This window comes from Chroicocephalus ridibundus, chromosome 9, assembly GCF_963924245.1.
Source record: "Chroicocephalus ridibundus chromosome 9, bChrRid1.1, whole genome shotgun sequence".
In the NCBI taxonomy this organism is placed as follows: Eukaryota; Metazoa; Chordata; class Aves; order Charadriiformes; family Laridae; genus Chroicocephalus; species Chroicocephalus ridibundus.
Genome location: NC_086292.1, coordinates 1,733,993 through 1,747,053, shown reverse-complemented (window position 1 = coordinate 1,747,053; position 13,061 = coordinate 1,733,993). Strand labels below are relative to the sequence as shown.

The window sequence follows — 13,061 nt, the reverse complement described above, 5'->3', positions numbered from 1 at the left end:
CGAGATTCATTCCAGACTGCTTGTCTGCAGCGCCTGCAGGAGTGGGTGGTTGCAACATCTGGAAACGGATCTGTTCTTCAGACCTGTCTAAATCTGCTGCTGTCCGCGGTTATTTATCTTCTGGATAAAGAGAGGAATCAAACTTTTTTACTGTCATGTTTAATGCTTTCCTTTCTGGAACCCCTGCAGTCTCTGTAGTCTCAAGGTTCCCTTTCTCTGCCCTACTAAATAATGGCTGGGTAATGGAGCAACCAACTTGGCTGAAGATTTTTAAATGCTTTCAAATTGTCTCTGTCAATGTCAACTGGGATTTGAGTCCCATAATCCCATGGCTGTGCTTGGCAGCTTGTAAGTCACAGATGTACGTCAGTGGGAAGGAGTGGGTTCCTTCTGTCTTAATCTGCAGCCTCTTACTTTTATGACTCCTTTGTATCATCAGTCTTTATTTCCATCACATGGAAAAAAATGTCTTTGCCCAGCGGTTGTATCCAGATGAATGTGTTTTCTTCTCTGCAAGATCCGAGGAAGGCGATTTACAAGGGTTCTGGGCACTCAGGACGCAGGAGCACTGGTACTTTTGGAACATGCCTTGTATATGATGGATGGGACATATTATCTAAATGCTAATAAATACCGAGCCACAAATTGGCTCCATTTTTCTTCATTCCTCTGCTGCCCGTGGTTGTTGCATGACGCTAAATCTAGCCCCAGACACATTACAGTACTAATTAGTTCCGATTTCTTTCTTTGTTCTTTCTTTTCGGTAGGGCAATATGGATGTGCTGCCTCTGGGCATATTTATGTTACAGCCTCACTGGCTTGCCTCCGCCACGAGCGCGTAGTACAGTTTGGTGTGAGACGGACGAGGTACAAAGCTGATGTAAATCTCCTCTGGCACAGGGCTCTTGAGCATAATTTAAAACGGTCAGTAGATTTGTATTTCTTCCTAAACTCTGCAGGACTTTCCCAAAGGGATGATGTCCTTTGAATGTACGTTCGATCACATACACACGGTGTAATGTGCTCTGTCGGATGAATACTTGCTACAGCAGCTTCTGTGTAAACTGAAGAGCAAATCAGTTGTTCTTTATAGCAGTCTGGATTTTAGATTCTTAAAAATAAGCTGATGGATATCGACTTTTCCAGTTTACCTTTTGGGCCAGAATTTCAAAAGCAAGTGTGTGACTCTGCTTGAACAACTCTAAATAATACTTCTGCTGCGGGCAGTGCCTGGGTACAACTGCTGCTGGCAGGATGATGCCTGGCCCCACAGAACCCCTTATGGCGACAGTTACAGCAGTTTGCACGTGCCTGTGTTGGAAGCGCTGGTGATGCTCACCAGCATGCCTACGCAGAATTTGCAAATATATCAAAGCTGCTTTTGAAAATCTGTCCCCAGACTCTTTGTGAAGTAGACTTCATTTGCAATTCTTTGTGTTCGGGACATTCTCAGTAGTAGCACCTGTTGCTTTTTGGCCAGAAAACAAATAAACAAGCCACTTTGCACTGATGCTACACATGCGTCCTGCAAGTTTTGCATGTTATTCCAAATTAAATTATGAAAAAATAAAAATTCATGGCTCATAGGCAGCCTCACGAAAGGTTCTCTGGCACCTTCTGTGAGCTTTTGGGACCACTGCTGACTCTGTAGCAGCTGAAAACTTTGAATAACTTGGCACTTCAGTACTTGAAAATAATCTGTCCTTTCTTAAAGACCTGGTTATTAAAGATTCAGAGTCTTTTCAGTCTACTGTGAGATCACTAACAATTTTCCGTCTCAGAGAATTCAGGTGTTTACTAGGTACTTGTGGAAAAATCTTTGCAATTTAGTGCAGTGGGAATGGCCTGTCTGAAGCAGAGGCAAAATGAACAAATACATATTTAAGATACCCACCACTGTCATATGTTTATTCTGTGACATACAGCAGCAAATTTTTCCATCAGTTGGTTTTTGGACTTCTACCAGAAGACTCCAGAAACTGAATGTACTGAGTTTAGCAAGCAGAGGTTCTGAGTGACTTCATGACAGTCTATGCACGGGGAACAAATCTGGTTTTGCTCTTCAGCGTGGCAAATGCGTAACATAACTTGAGCTGAAGCAAGACTGGAGGTAGGGTTCTCATTTTTAATTATGCCAGTGATGAACTGCAGGAAACCCTGTCAGGGCATTGCAATTATTTCTTATAACCAGGGTTTTTGGTTGGGCTCACCTTCTAGATTCGACTCTGTCGATCAGACAAGAGGTTGTACTAAGGATATAGTTTATGCTCTTTGTTATAGATTGGATGAAATGATTCAAATGGTTTTCTCTGGCCATGAAAACAGAGTCTATGGTTCTTATAAATTGTAACAGGCTGCTGTGTGCCACCCTTCCTAGAGAGTTCTCCCAGGCTTCCTTAGGAAGTTGGGTCTGAGATGTACGCAAGCTGTGTCAAGGAATTTCGTTAGGAGATTGTTGCATTTGCGGTTACTATCAGGTACGAGCAAGGGATATCAGGTGGGTGTAAAGACAGAAGATCTGTTGGGACATTCCCATCAGCTCGTTCTGGAGAAGAGGCAAACTGCTGTGTGCATCTCTCCTGGGCAGTGGATGATGGACATTCTGTGAGTGAAACATAAAATACTGGAGGTGGGACAGACCAGTGTCTCCTGCCTACTCCTGTGGTCCTGGTCTGAAAGATGTGTTTTAACTTAATGTTTCTCTAGCTTACAAAATGGATAAGGGAAGACATTTCACGTTCTTCACAATTTAGACATTTAAACAGCTCATGAGAGTTTGACGGTACTGAACTAATCATACAATCTGGCTCCGGTCCCTAGCAAAACTGTCCCCAACTGCAGATGCAGCCTTGAATGGCATGTGCCTACCACCTACATCCCCGTGTTATTACTCTCTTCTGTGTTTATTTGTTTAGAGCCAAGTCTGGACTGACCCGATGTCCTTGATTTCTGTAGGATCAATCTCAGCTCTGAGTGTCTGGCTTTGGGTTTTTTTTTCCTTGTTCGTCTTTTCTAGAGAAGGCTGATAAAAAGCAATTGAAAGGTGCCCAGTGGGTGCAGAGATACAATATGCCAGCACTGTCTGTGTGCGGTGATGAGACGACCTCAGCGGTCCCGAGGTTTGATCATACTCATCCAAATACATAGACGAGACAATCTTGTTAAATAATTGAAGTGGTATTAAGTTCAAGCCTCTCACATTTAGTGCTTTTCAACTCTCCTGCCACTTACTTCATTGCTCTTTGCAGAGAAATTACACTTTTCTAGTTTTAGCATTTGTTCTGCGCTGTGCCACTGGCTCCCAGCAGCTTCTGCAGACCTCCCGACCTCCCGGTTGCAGCCGGTAATATCATGGCTTGTTTCCATGGAGACCGGAGTAAAGTGATAAATAAACGTGGCTGGGAATAGCAAGCTTTCACCTTCTGTCACCAGGATAAAAACAGAGGGGGGATCGCGGCCTGATTGTGTAGATACAGGAAGAGGACGGGAGGGCCCCCGGTGCCCTCCTCTTCTCCATGTCACCCAGAGCCATGGCGATGTCACCCGGAGCTGGCGCTGCTGGCTTTGTGTGGCCTCAGCATCCCCACGTGGATGGATCCGCAAGCCCCAGCCACGGATTGTTCTTCCCCACAGCCACCTATCGAGCAACCAGCGCCTTGGGTGCATCTTCTGTCCCTGCTGTCGTGCCAGGATGCGGCGGGGGTGGCATTTATCTCGGGGTATGCTTAGTTTCGCTGGCTGATGCTGAAGAGCCTGAGCTGGGTGATGTACGTTAGATTCCACGAGTGAAGATATCCGTGCTGCGTTCCTTTGAGCTGGCTGATGGAACTGCAGCCTGGGAGCCAGAAAAACTCAGGTTTGGGTCCCAGTCGTGTTGCTGAGCTGGTTTGTGGTCCTGAACAATCATCTCTCATTCCTCTCTTATGCTTCACTTAGGAGGTTATAACACCTTCGGAGCAGGGGATTCCTTTCTGAGGACAGTTTATACGCCGTCTGTCCCAGGGATGGCTTTGTCATGGTTCAAGTTTCTAGGTGAATTGTAATAATAAACAATGAAGTTCAGGAATGCTCCTCGGGACCAGTACTATGTTTCACTCTCCCACATACGTCTGGTTACAGGTCCTGCGGGGATTATTAGGGACCGCTAATGAACACGGGTCTTGCGAAACTGCACCGGCAATGAAAATAGAAAACTAGTCTTAGACTACTCCAATTTGCTGCTTAGAGAGAAGTTGTTCTCAGAATGAATGACTTTTCTTATTGGAGGATTCAATCAAACCTCACCCCGCAATGAATATTTTCTAGTAGGTGAGTTTTGTCAGACCGCATGCTGAATTCTAACCCCAAATCCTCTTCGCCTCTGGTGACATGAAAAGCTGAGCCCTGAATTAACTTTTAAAAACAATTAAAAAAATAAAATTCAGAACTTCCAAATTGGGAATGGAAACTTGAAACTGCATCAGATCCGAACTGTAACCTGTTCATACTTTACTGTCAGCTCCTTTCTGTCTTGTCACATTTATTAATTACTGCAAATATCACATTTGTCTCTAAGCAGGCAGTCTTTTCCAGGCCTTGTTATTACTCATTACTTGAATCACTCTCTCTTTATCTTGTTTGATTCTGCTGGGACACCCAGGCAATTTTCCAAGGCTGTGAGCACAGGATTATGTAGAAATCATTGCCTGGCATTGATGCTTCAGCTGAAGATGCTCTCTCTTGTGATTTACCAATAAACCAGCGAGACACTTGCTGCTAGCAGCCTTATACTGCTGAAAATTGTTTTTCAGGTGGGATGGTAAATTATGGTCTTTCACTTTCTGCAGACATAGCTGTTTGATAGATCTAGTTTTGGTGTCTTGTAGTGAAACTGGAAGTCCCCTGTGTTTTCCCTTCCTCATGTCAAAAAATCCCAGTTGTTCGTGTTCTGTGTTTTGTAGAAGTGGCTGCATTTCATTAAAATTTGTATGAGCAGTGTAGATGGGGGGAAAAAAGATTGGCAGAGCAGGAATTACCTTCTTTCTTCTCTTCTTGTTCCATGCGTGCCACTGATTGTGCTACACTCGAGTCAAGACAGTGCGAGGCATTGCAATGATTTATGTCCGTGCCTGTTTTTTATACCCCAGTCTAGTTCTGCTGTGATTTATGTTGCTCGTGGGACACAAGTCTTGTGGCTGAAGGGACACTGAAGGTAACCGTTCCTTCTGTAAGCCTTTGGCCCTCTGAAGTTTGTCCTGTGCCTCTGCCGTATGTGTTATGAGTCCCCCATTTTTGGCTGGCTGAACAGTTCTGTGTTAGCTGCTTACTGTGAGGGGATTCTTCTTTCTCTCTCCTACCCCCTCTGGATCCTTCTTTTAACGTTCGCTACCTTTATCTTTAGGATTCCTCTTAATTATAAGTTCTGAAATGGACTTCTGATTAACAATCACCTATGAAAGCCATTAAAAAAATGCCAGAATTGTCCTTGAACTCTTGTCTGTCCCTTTTCTGCTCTGATGGGACTGAATTCCTAATTATAAAGAAGTAAGGAAAATGAACTGTTCTGTCCTTCTAGAATCCTGTTTGACAGTCCGATTATCAAGAAAAAAGGACCGTCCTGGTGCAGTCCCAGAGGAGGAGGATTAACAACCCTGGAAGCAATGAAAGAAGACTCATACTGATGCGTAGAAGACAGATGCCTGTGTAGTTCAAGTTCATCTTGGCAGACTCATGCTGAAAATGCCAATCTGACAATTTTAATGCTGGCAGGAAAAGAAATGTATGAGGGGGCTGGGTAAGTGATGGCTCGTCCCGGCTGGATGTGAACAGCCCCCCTCGTGCCCAGGGTGGCTCTGCTGCGAGTGCGTATCAAGGTGACAAAGGACACCACCGGAGAGATGATGCTTTGTTCATTTTGAACTGTTGCTGCTCAGTGGTGAGAGGGGTGTGGGCTGAGATGGTTTTGCCCCAAGCAACAAGGTGTATCTACTGGGAGGACACAGATGTAGTCGTAAACTCGCGAGCACGGGTGCTGATGGTGGGGCAGCTGCAGCAGCAGAGAGCTGGGCGCAGGCTGCCGAGTTCACTTAGGAAGGGAGGTGGATACAGCGGGAGAAAGCTGGTGCTGGAAAATCCTTTAGTCTCAGCTGTTTGTTGAAATTCGTCTCCTTTGAACATCCATCTCTCAGCAATTCGGTCATAGGTTTGGTCTTCGTGGTCACAAAAGAGGTGTAAATGGTGTAAATGTTTGTCCTTCACTCTTCTTCGATCGCATGCATTAGGGCGGTGCACAGTGTCTGGGACTTGCCACCATGCAGCGCTCTTATATGTGATTGCCTGGGTACCAATATGTCGCTTTATTAGAGTATTTTTTTAGTGTTGTAACATTTGGATGTGGCCTCTGTGGAAATTCCTCCCAGGCTTAATGTCTGTCAGTCCAGAATCCTTGGCAGGATTTCAGGAGGGATTATGCCCTATGGGAAAGTGTCAGTATTTCATCTCGCAAAGGGCTGAGGAAGGGAAAGCAGCGCGTTCCTTTCTGTCCAGTTCAAAACAAGATGACGCAGAATTTCTTCTGCTTTCTACATTGGGAATATGGACTCCCGTCGTCTTTGCTGTACAGTACGGATATGGCCAAGTTAGAAATTCTCCGTGGGTTTGGTACGCTGCCAACAGGTTCTGCCAGGCGCCCAGGTGAAAGAAGGGAAATGGTGCTTTTTAACACCGTGTCTTGGACTGCTCTGAATGAAGTAAATAAAAGGCACTTCTGGAATGGATTCTTCCTGCTGAAAATTAAAGGAAGGGGTGCTGCAAAGAGTGAAACGGGGAGAGCCTTGCAGAGAAAAAAAGGCTGTAGGAATGCTTTCTCGGAGCAAATGTGTCAGCGAAGTCCCCCCATCACCTCCTGCCACCACCCCAGGCACTCCCTCTGCATCCTGGGGGATCCTCTGCATCCCAGGCACTGTCTGCTTCATCCGTCAGCTGAAGGAGTAGCTGTGAAGCCAGGACAGATGTGACTGTACAGAGGAACAAAGGAGCCCAGAAGAGAAAACGAACCTCATCACGCTCAGGCCTTGGGGAGCGAACAACAAGGTAGTGAACAGCGTTGTCTGGTTTTTACCACGTAGCTTAGACCTTGCCCTTGCTGGGCTCGGTGGATGCTATCACAAGGCTAATGGCAAAGAGTAGGCTGGGACTGTACAATGAATTCCCCTCTGGAGAAGAAACGCTGCGGGTTATTAGGATTTTTATATCTTTTTTTATGACTGGCGCACCCTGACCATTTTATGGAGTGGAAGGGGATTAAAAGCTAAGCAAAAGGTGGGATAGTTTTGTTGTGTTTCATATTTAATTCAAGCTAGGCGATCTGCACGGGGGTGTTGGATACCAGCTGGATGCAGCAGAGCTGGAAACCCAGGCGCTTCTATCAAGAAAGTTTCTGTGCTGGTGGTAAAAGAGAGGAAGGCTGGGACAAGGCTGCCAGTAGTTTTGCTTTGGCGGCTTCAATCTGGGTTATTTCTTCCACAGAAAGCGTCCATCAAGGCACTTCTGAGCAAAAACATTTTGACTGAATAAAATTAGCCAAATGTCTGCTGGTTGGAAAACACTGAAAAACTTACGATGTGTGTATGTGTTTGGGGGAAGCTTTGTCACTCTTAGTGTGTTTGAAGTCGCGGTTCGTCTCCCGAGTCTAATGGGAATGTGGTTTGCACGGGGGAGAAAGAAAGAGTATCCCAAAGGAGGAGACCTGCAAGAGGCAGTGGGCCAGGCTCCGGTATCTGTTGCTCTGTCTAGATGTCATCAGTGGCGACGGCAGCTCGTTTGTGACACCGCTGGCACAATTCACTCCAGAGGTGGCGGGTACTGGCAAAAGCGCGTGCAGGATAATGGCATTCTGTCTCCCCAGATAACATCAGGCTTTGAAATTGAGGACAGGGTTTCAGCAGCTGAGTAAAACCAGCTTTTTGATGGTTTTTATTAAAGGAACACCGTAGTCCCTTTCCAATGTAGCTTTCTGAAGCTGGAAAGTGTTTCCTTCCTCTTTTCCCCTTTTGTTTTGCTCTGAACACATAAACATCCATAAAGGCACCCTCTCTCTGCTCTGCACAAATACCATGAGCTTGAAGGGTTGCCCGGGCAGACAAAATTCTTGGCAGATATTATCATAATCTTTTCAACGTGGTTGTTGTTAACACAACCTGCTTTTACAGGCTTCGCATCTTGTTCTGAGCTGTTTTTCTTGCCCTATCATGGTCCGTTACATTTTTCTTCTGCTTTACACTAGTTGCATGCACTTACTTTTGCAAAGCTGACTTCCGTCAAAGAATTTATCAATGCAGCTACTTGATGTTTCACAAATCACAGACATTATGGGGAAATCTGGGAAATATAGCACCCCTGCTAGGCAAGCTCTGCCTCAAAAGGCAGTGTGAAGCATAATAAATACAATTCATTCTCCTCTTTCTCGAAAGATTCTCTTCATTAAGGTACTGATCTTTGCTAATTTCTCCTGTAGCTACTCAACGCAGGTTTGCCTGTATTGATTTTTGTCTGCAGATCACTCCGGCTCTTGCACACTTTGAACTCATCTTGACATGGTTTGTTGCCTCCGGATATATTGCAGGACACTGCAAGCCGGTGAGTCTCCAAAGTCAATTTTTTTTGCATTTGAACTTCCTAGGTCTCCTTTTATCATGAGACTGACAGGCAGGGGCAGCTTCTCGCTGAGATATTTTGTAAACCTCTTGCTGATTTCTTCCCAGGTGTTATAATGAAGCATCTGTGAACGCGTCATTTCTGGGATCTGCAGCTGGACTGGCCTGTAGATGACAGCCAAAAAAAATCCGTCCATATAGAACGGGAATTTGAATCGTCTGCTGTGGGTCAGCTCTCTTCTCAGGTATAAGTCTAAAATAAGGCTCATATGGAGCAGAGCAGAGTGCATTCCTCAGTGTCTGTGGCAAGCTTTGCTGATATACTGAGATGAATTAATTTTTAATGCCATCAACAGAGCTGCAGGAAGTCATGCTAATCTCCCCGACTGTCTTCATATGGGAGCTTTTGGCTTTGATTTGGGGTTATGTATTCCTGCAACAGAGGGCTCGGTGTACAGGAGGACAAAACTACGCAGAAACTAGTAATTAGTGATCTCGGTTATATGGGAGCTGTGTCAGGCGGTGTGGGACAGAGGGACCGCGCTGCCTGCCCTGCCCCACAGGGAGCGCGGGGTGGAGGAGTCATCACTTGGGTGCCGCCAAGTCTCCATCACTCTAAATTGCAGAAAACTTGGAGTCACAGGATTTACATTCAATTCTGTTGCCTCCATGTCAAAGTGATTAACAGAAACGGCTAAGGACTGATTTGGAGAGGTGGTTAAAATTGCTCAACGTGCATCATTTGCCTCGAGGGCAAGCTGGGAGGGTACGGCGAGGGAGTAAAGAACTGGGAGGATATGAAGACAAAGGAGAGACAGGCTGTTCATGGAGGAGGCACAGGGGTCAGCGAATAAAGTAAAGAGCAGGAGAGCAGACAAAGTATGATCCGTTCCCAGCACTGAAGCTGATTTCTGGATTGATCTTGAACAAGTTACTTACTTTATTTGGCTGTCACACTTCTTGCACAGTGCTGGGAACTTGATTTCTTGTTGCCGCTGAACAATTTTTAGGCGGAGTCCCGAAGCCACATTGTTGTCAGAGCACATACAGTTGGATGGCTGCCGCTGTGTTGTCTCCTTCAATTCTAATACAAGAATTTAATTAAGAGTCTTTTCTCTGTACATTAAATATTACCCTTTCTGCGGAAAAAAATAGTTATGGTGGTAATACATCTGTGAGATGCTTGGAGTTCTGCGGATGAAAAAGTGTTTGTATATGCTAGCATCATGTTTTAGAATTGCTGGAATGTTTAAAGATACGGTCTGAGATGATTGTTTCATACATGGCAAACACGAGGCATTGTAGTAAACTGTGTATGTAGATACGCTGCTGCTAAATCTAAGACTACAGCTCTTGTGGCAATTACATGGCCTGGGGTTACAGCAAGGAGTAGTAGGTAAATGAAGGGTTGAAAGTTAAATACAAGGTGAAAATGCAAACTCATGAGATCCATTAGACAGGGATCATCTCCCTGACAAGGTGCTGATGCTGGAAAGCAACGGTGAGTGCACCTGACATCACCATGGAAGAGAATAATCTTGTGATACGCAACGGCATGATAATTGAAATAAGGATCCTTTCCTGTTGGCTTGGTAAGGCTTGAAGAAGGACAGCAAATGCAGAACGTTTGTTCCCCGTTCCTCTCAGGCTTGTGTTTCAGTGCACAACGTGCAGGGTTGTTGAACTCTGCCTAGCTGGCATCCCCCTGCTTTAGAGAAATCAGCGTTCAGAGAATGAGCCAGAGAAGGAAAGCAGGTGTACGTGCATTGTACAAGCCATTACAGTTATCAATCAACATTCAGAAGAACCCTCAAGAACATCCCAGAGCCCTGGCAAGGTTAACTGACTGCTTGAAGCTCTTGCTACGGACTTCCCAGGAGAGAATGATTTTTATGGACTAAAATCGGCAGTTGCACGTCACCGGTCTGTGTGACTGTCAAGTGAGCACAGTTCTCTCTTGAACCTGAATTTTCTAAGGTGGCCAAGCTGGAACAGGACTGAAGGTCCGTGTTTGCAGCAGGGCTCCATGGGACTGCCGGGTTGTTTAAGGTGTCTTGAACCGGGACAGCAAAGTGCAAGGAGAGATGCTGCGCGAGGCCGAGCAGCAGTAAGTGGTATTTTTGGCAGCAGGTGGATTCAAAATCTTTTCAGTCATTGTAGATAGAGTAGTCAAAGGTGGTCACAGACATGTCAAAATATTAAATATCTGATTATTTCACATTCAGATAGGGTTTGAAACTGTACTTCACAAAAGCAATCTAAAATAATATTATCCTGTAACTCAAATGCCAGCACTACGGAGCCAGCTGACTTCTACCCCAGGGTCTGATGCATCACTGTGTTTTGCATCATGTGTTCCACCGTATCAGACGCCTAGGGGCACATCTGTGAAAATAATTGATCACATCTGAGTCTCGTAACAGGAGGATGAGGTCATGCTTAGGTATAAGTGGAAGCAATCAAGGAATCTGGAAATACCGCACTCAATCTTTCAGTGATTCAGTAGTTTCTGAGATGGTTTGCACACTCCAAGAATGATCTCCAGGGTCCCTCCTCTAAAAGTCAGTCTCTTGTGCTTGATGTTCTGTATGAACAGCTCATATCTGAACAGTGTCTTCACCTGAGGGTTTAATTAAAAAGCATTTGCAGCCTCCCCACGTCAGGCAGTTCAGTGTTCTCCAAGGGGCTGACAGACGTGTGTGTGCGTGTCTGTGTATGAACAGAGACCATCTAGGTGAGGCCACCTGCATTTCCATCTGAAAACCTAAGACTGTCTTGGAGCTGCAGCATTTTCTTTGTTCCCAGTTCTTCAAATGACCGCGTTCATCCTGGGCACAGCAATCTTAATACGAACCGATTCTGGGGAGCGAAGTGGTGCCAATTTCAGGACAGAAGTATATTCCCACTGCTGAAAAGTAGGTGAGCACGTAAAGTTTTCAGTAGGACTTACTTTTTTTACAGCCGTAAGGTGGTTCTGTGTACTTCAGACACCTTAGTGCTGTCTATGCAAGTGGTGAGTCAAATATTGAGGTATTTTAGAGGGATTTATGTACAGAAGCTCGGGGGTCTTTCCTGTATTTGAAGCTTACCCTGTAGTCTCTGCTGGATCACGAGCAGGGCTGAGCCCAGGGGCTCCCAGCACCATGCTGAGCTGCTAACGGAAGCCCCAGGGCTGGTGGTGTTATTGTGCTGGGGACAAATGTTTTCTCAAGAATATCTAAATCTTACAGTGTGATGCTTTTTTGTTAGCTATAACCTGCTAACAGTAGAAGAAAGTAGAAGAAAGCTTGTTGGAATTATTTGTGTCGTCTTGTTCTGCTAAAGATGTTACAAAATACAACCAAGGGAAGCTAGACTTCTCATCGCTGGTTGTCTACTTTTAAAGATGTTTAAGCCATAAATTATGCAGCGCATGTAGTTTGCTACAAAGGGAGTAAAGGCGCGCGCTGAGGTTGATGAGCTGCTCAGCAGCACTGTACCTAGAGCGAAGGAGTCAGGACGGGGCTTGCCCGGGGAAGCAGAAGGGAAGGGAGAGAAGAGGAGCATGGATGCAATGCCAGGCCTTCCTGAGGACGGGAATGGGGAGGAGGAAGTTTAAGGATGTCTGTTACCAGTTACGATGACATATAATTTCTTTTTTATTTTTTGCTGCCAGGATCAGGATGAATAAATAGCTTGAGTAATTAGTTTAAAGAAACGGGATCGATAACTGGTTAAGCAGACAATTTTATTCTTGTTTCAAAGCGCAGATTTAGTTTTGACTGCTTCTGGAAGGTCTTTACCAATTAGGCTGTGCTTAGTGATGCCGATAGTGCACTTTTGTATGTTTTTGCTGTTGGTTTTTTTTAACCCCTGTTCATTTGGCATGCTTTTTCTCATTTCATATATAGGAGGAGGAGAATGGCAGCCACAGAAGAAATTCTACTTTTGAGCATACTGCTTAAGGATACGGATCAGGAAGACAATGGACTGCAGGGGATTTAGAGTGGATATTGAGATTTCTGTAGTACTTTAAACTTAACCAGTCCATCAGGGCTCGCTGACTATTCTCTCCACATGAAATGGCAAGTTATAATGCACATCAAAACGCCTCTGTACTGCTGCTTATTGGTCCTTCCTCCTCCTCCACCGTCAGACTGCAAAGGGCTGAAAGTAGTTGCCTAAGGCTACGGATACCATCGATTACAGGGTTGTAATTAGGAGTCTTAGCCTGCTGGTCATTCTTTTGGTCTCTCTTATCTTGATTTTTCAGGCTAAGACCCCATCTGAGGTGCTCTTCAGAAAACCCAGGTCAAGTTTTTAAAGTCTTAGAAATCTGGGAAAGTTAATGTCTAGTCCCAGATTTGGTATTTAAATCCATTTCTTATCACATCGGCATCAAACCAAGAAGATGCACCACACTGAGACCATTCAAGACCTGAAACACGG

The 13,061-nt window shown here is 45.1% G+C and overlaps 1 long non-coding RNA gene across 1 annotated transcript; it reads left to right on the top strand.

Moving 5' to 3' along the window:
• The first annotated feature begins 781 nt into the window (after positions 1-781).
• On the top strand, positions 782-13,042 carry LOC134521184 (uncharacterized). The gene is made up of 4 exons (XR_010072672.1): positions 782-924; positions 8,536-8,616; positions 8,742-8,878; positions 12,524-13,042. It is a non-coding gene; the product is annotated as an uncharacterized LOC134521184 (long non-coding RNA).
• Positions 13,043-13,061: the final 19 nt, after the last annotated feature.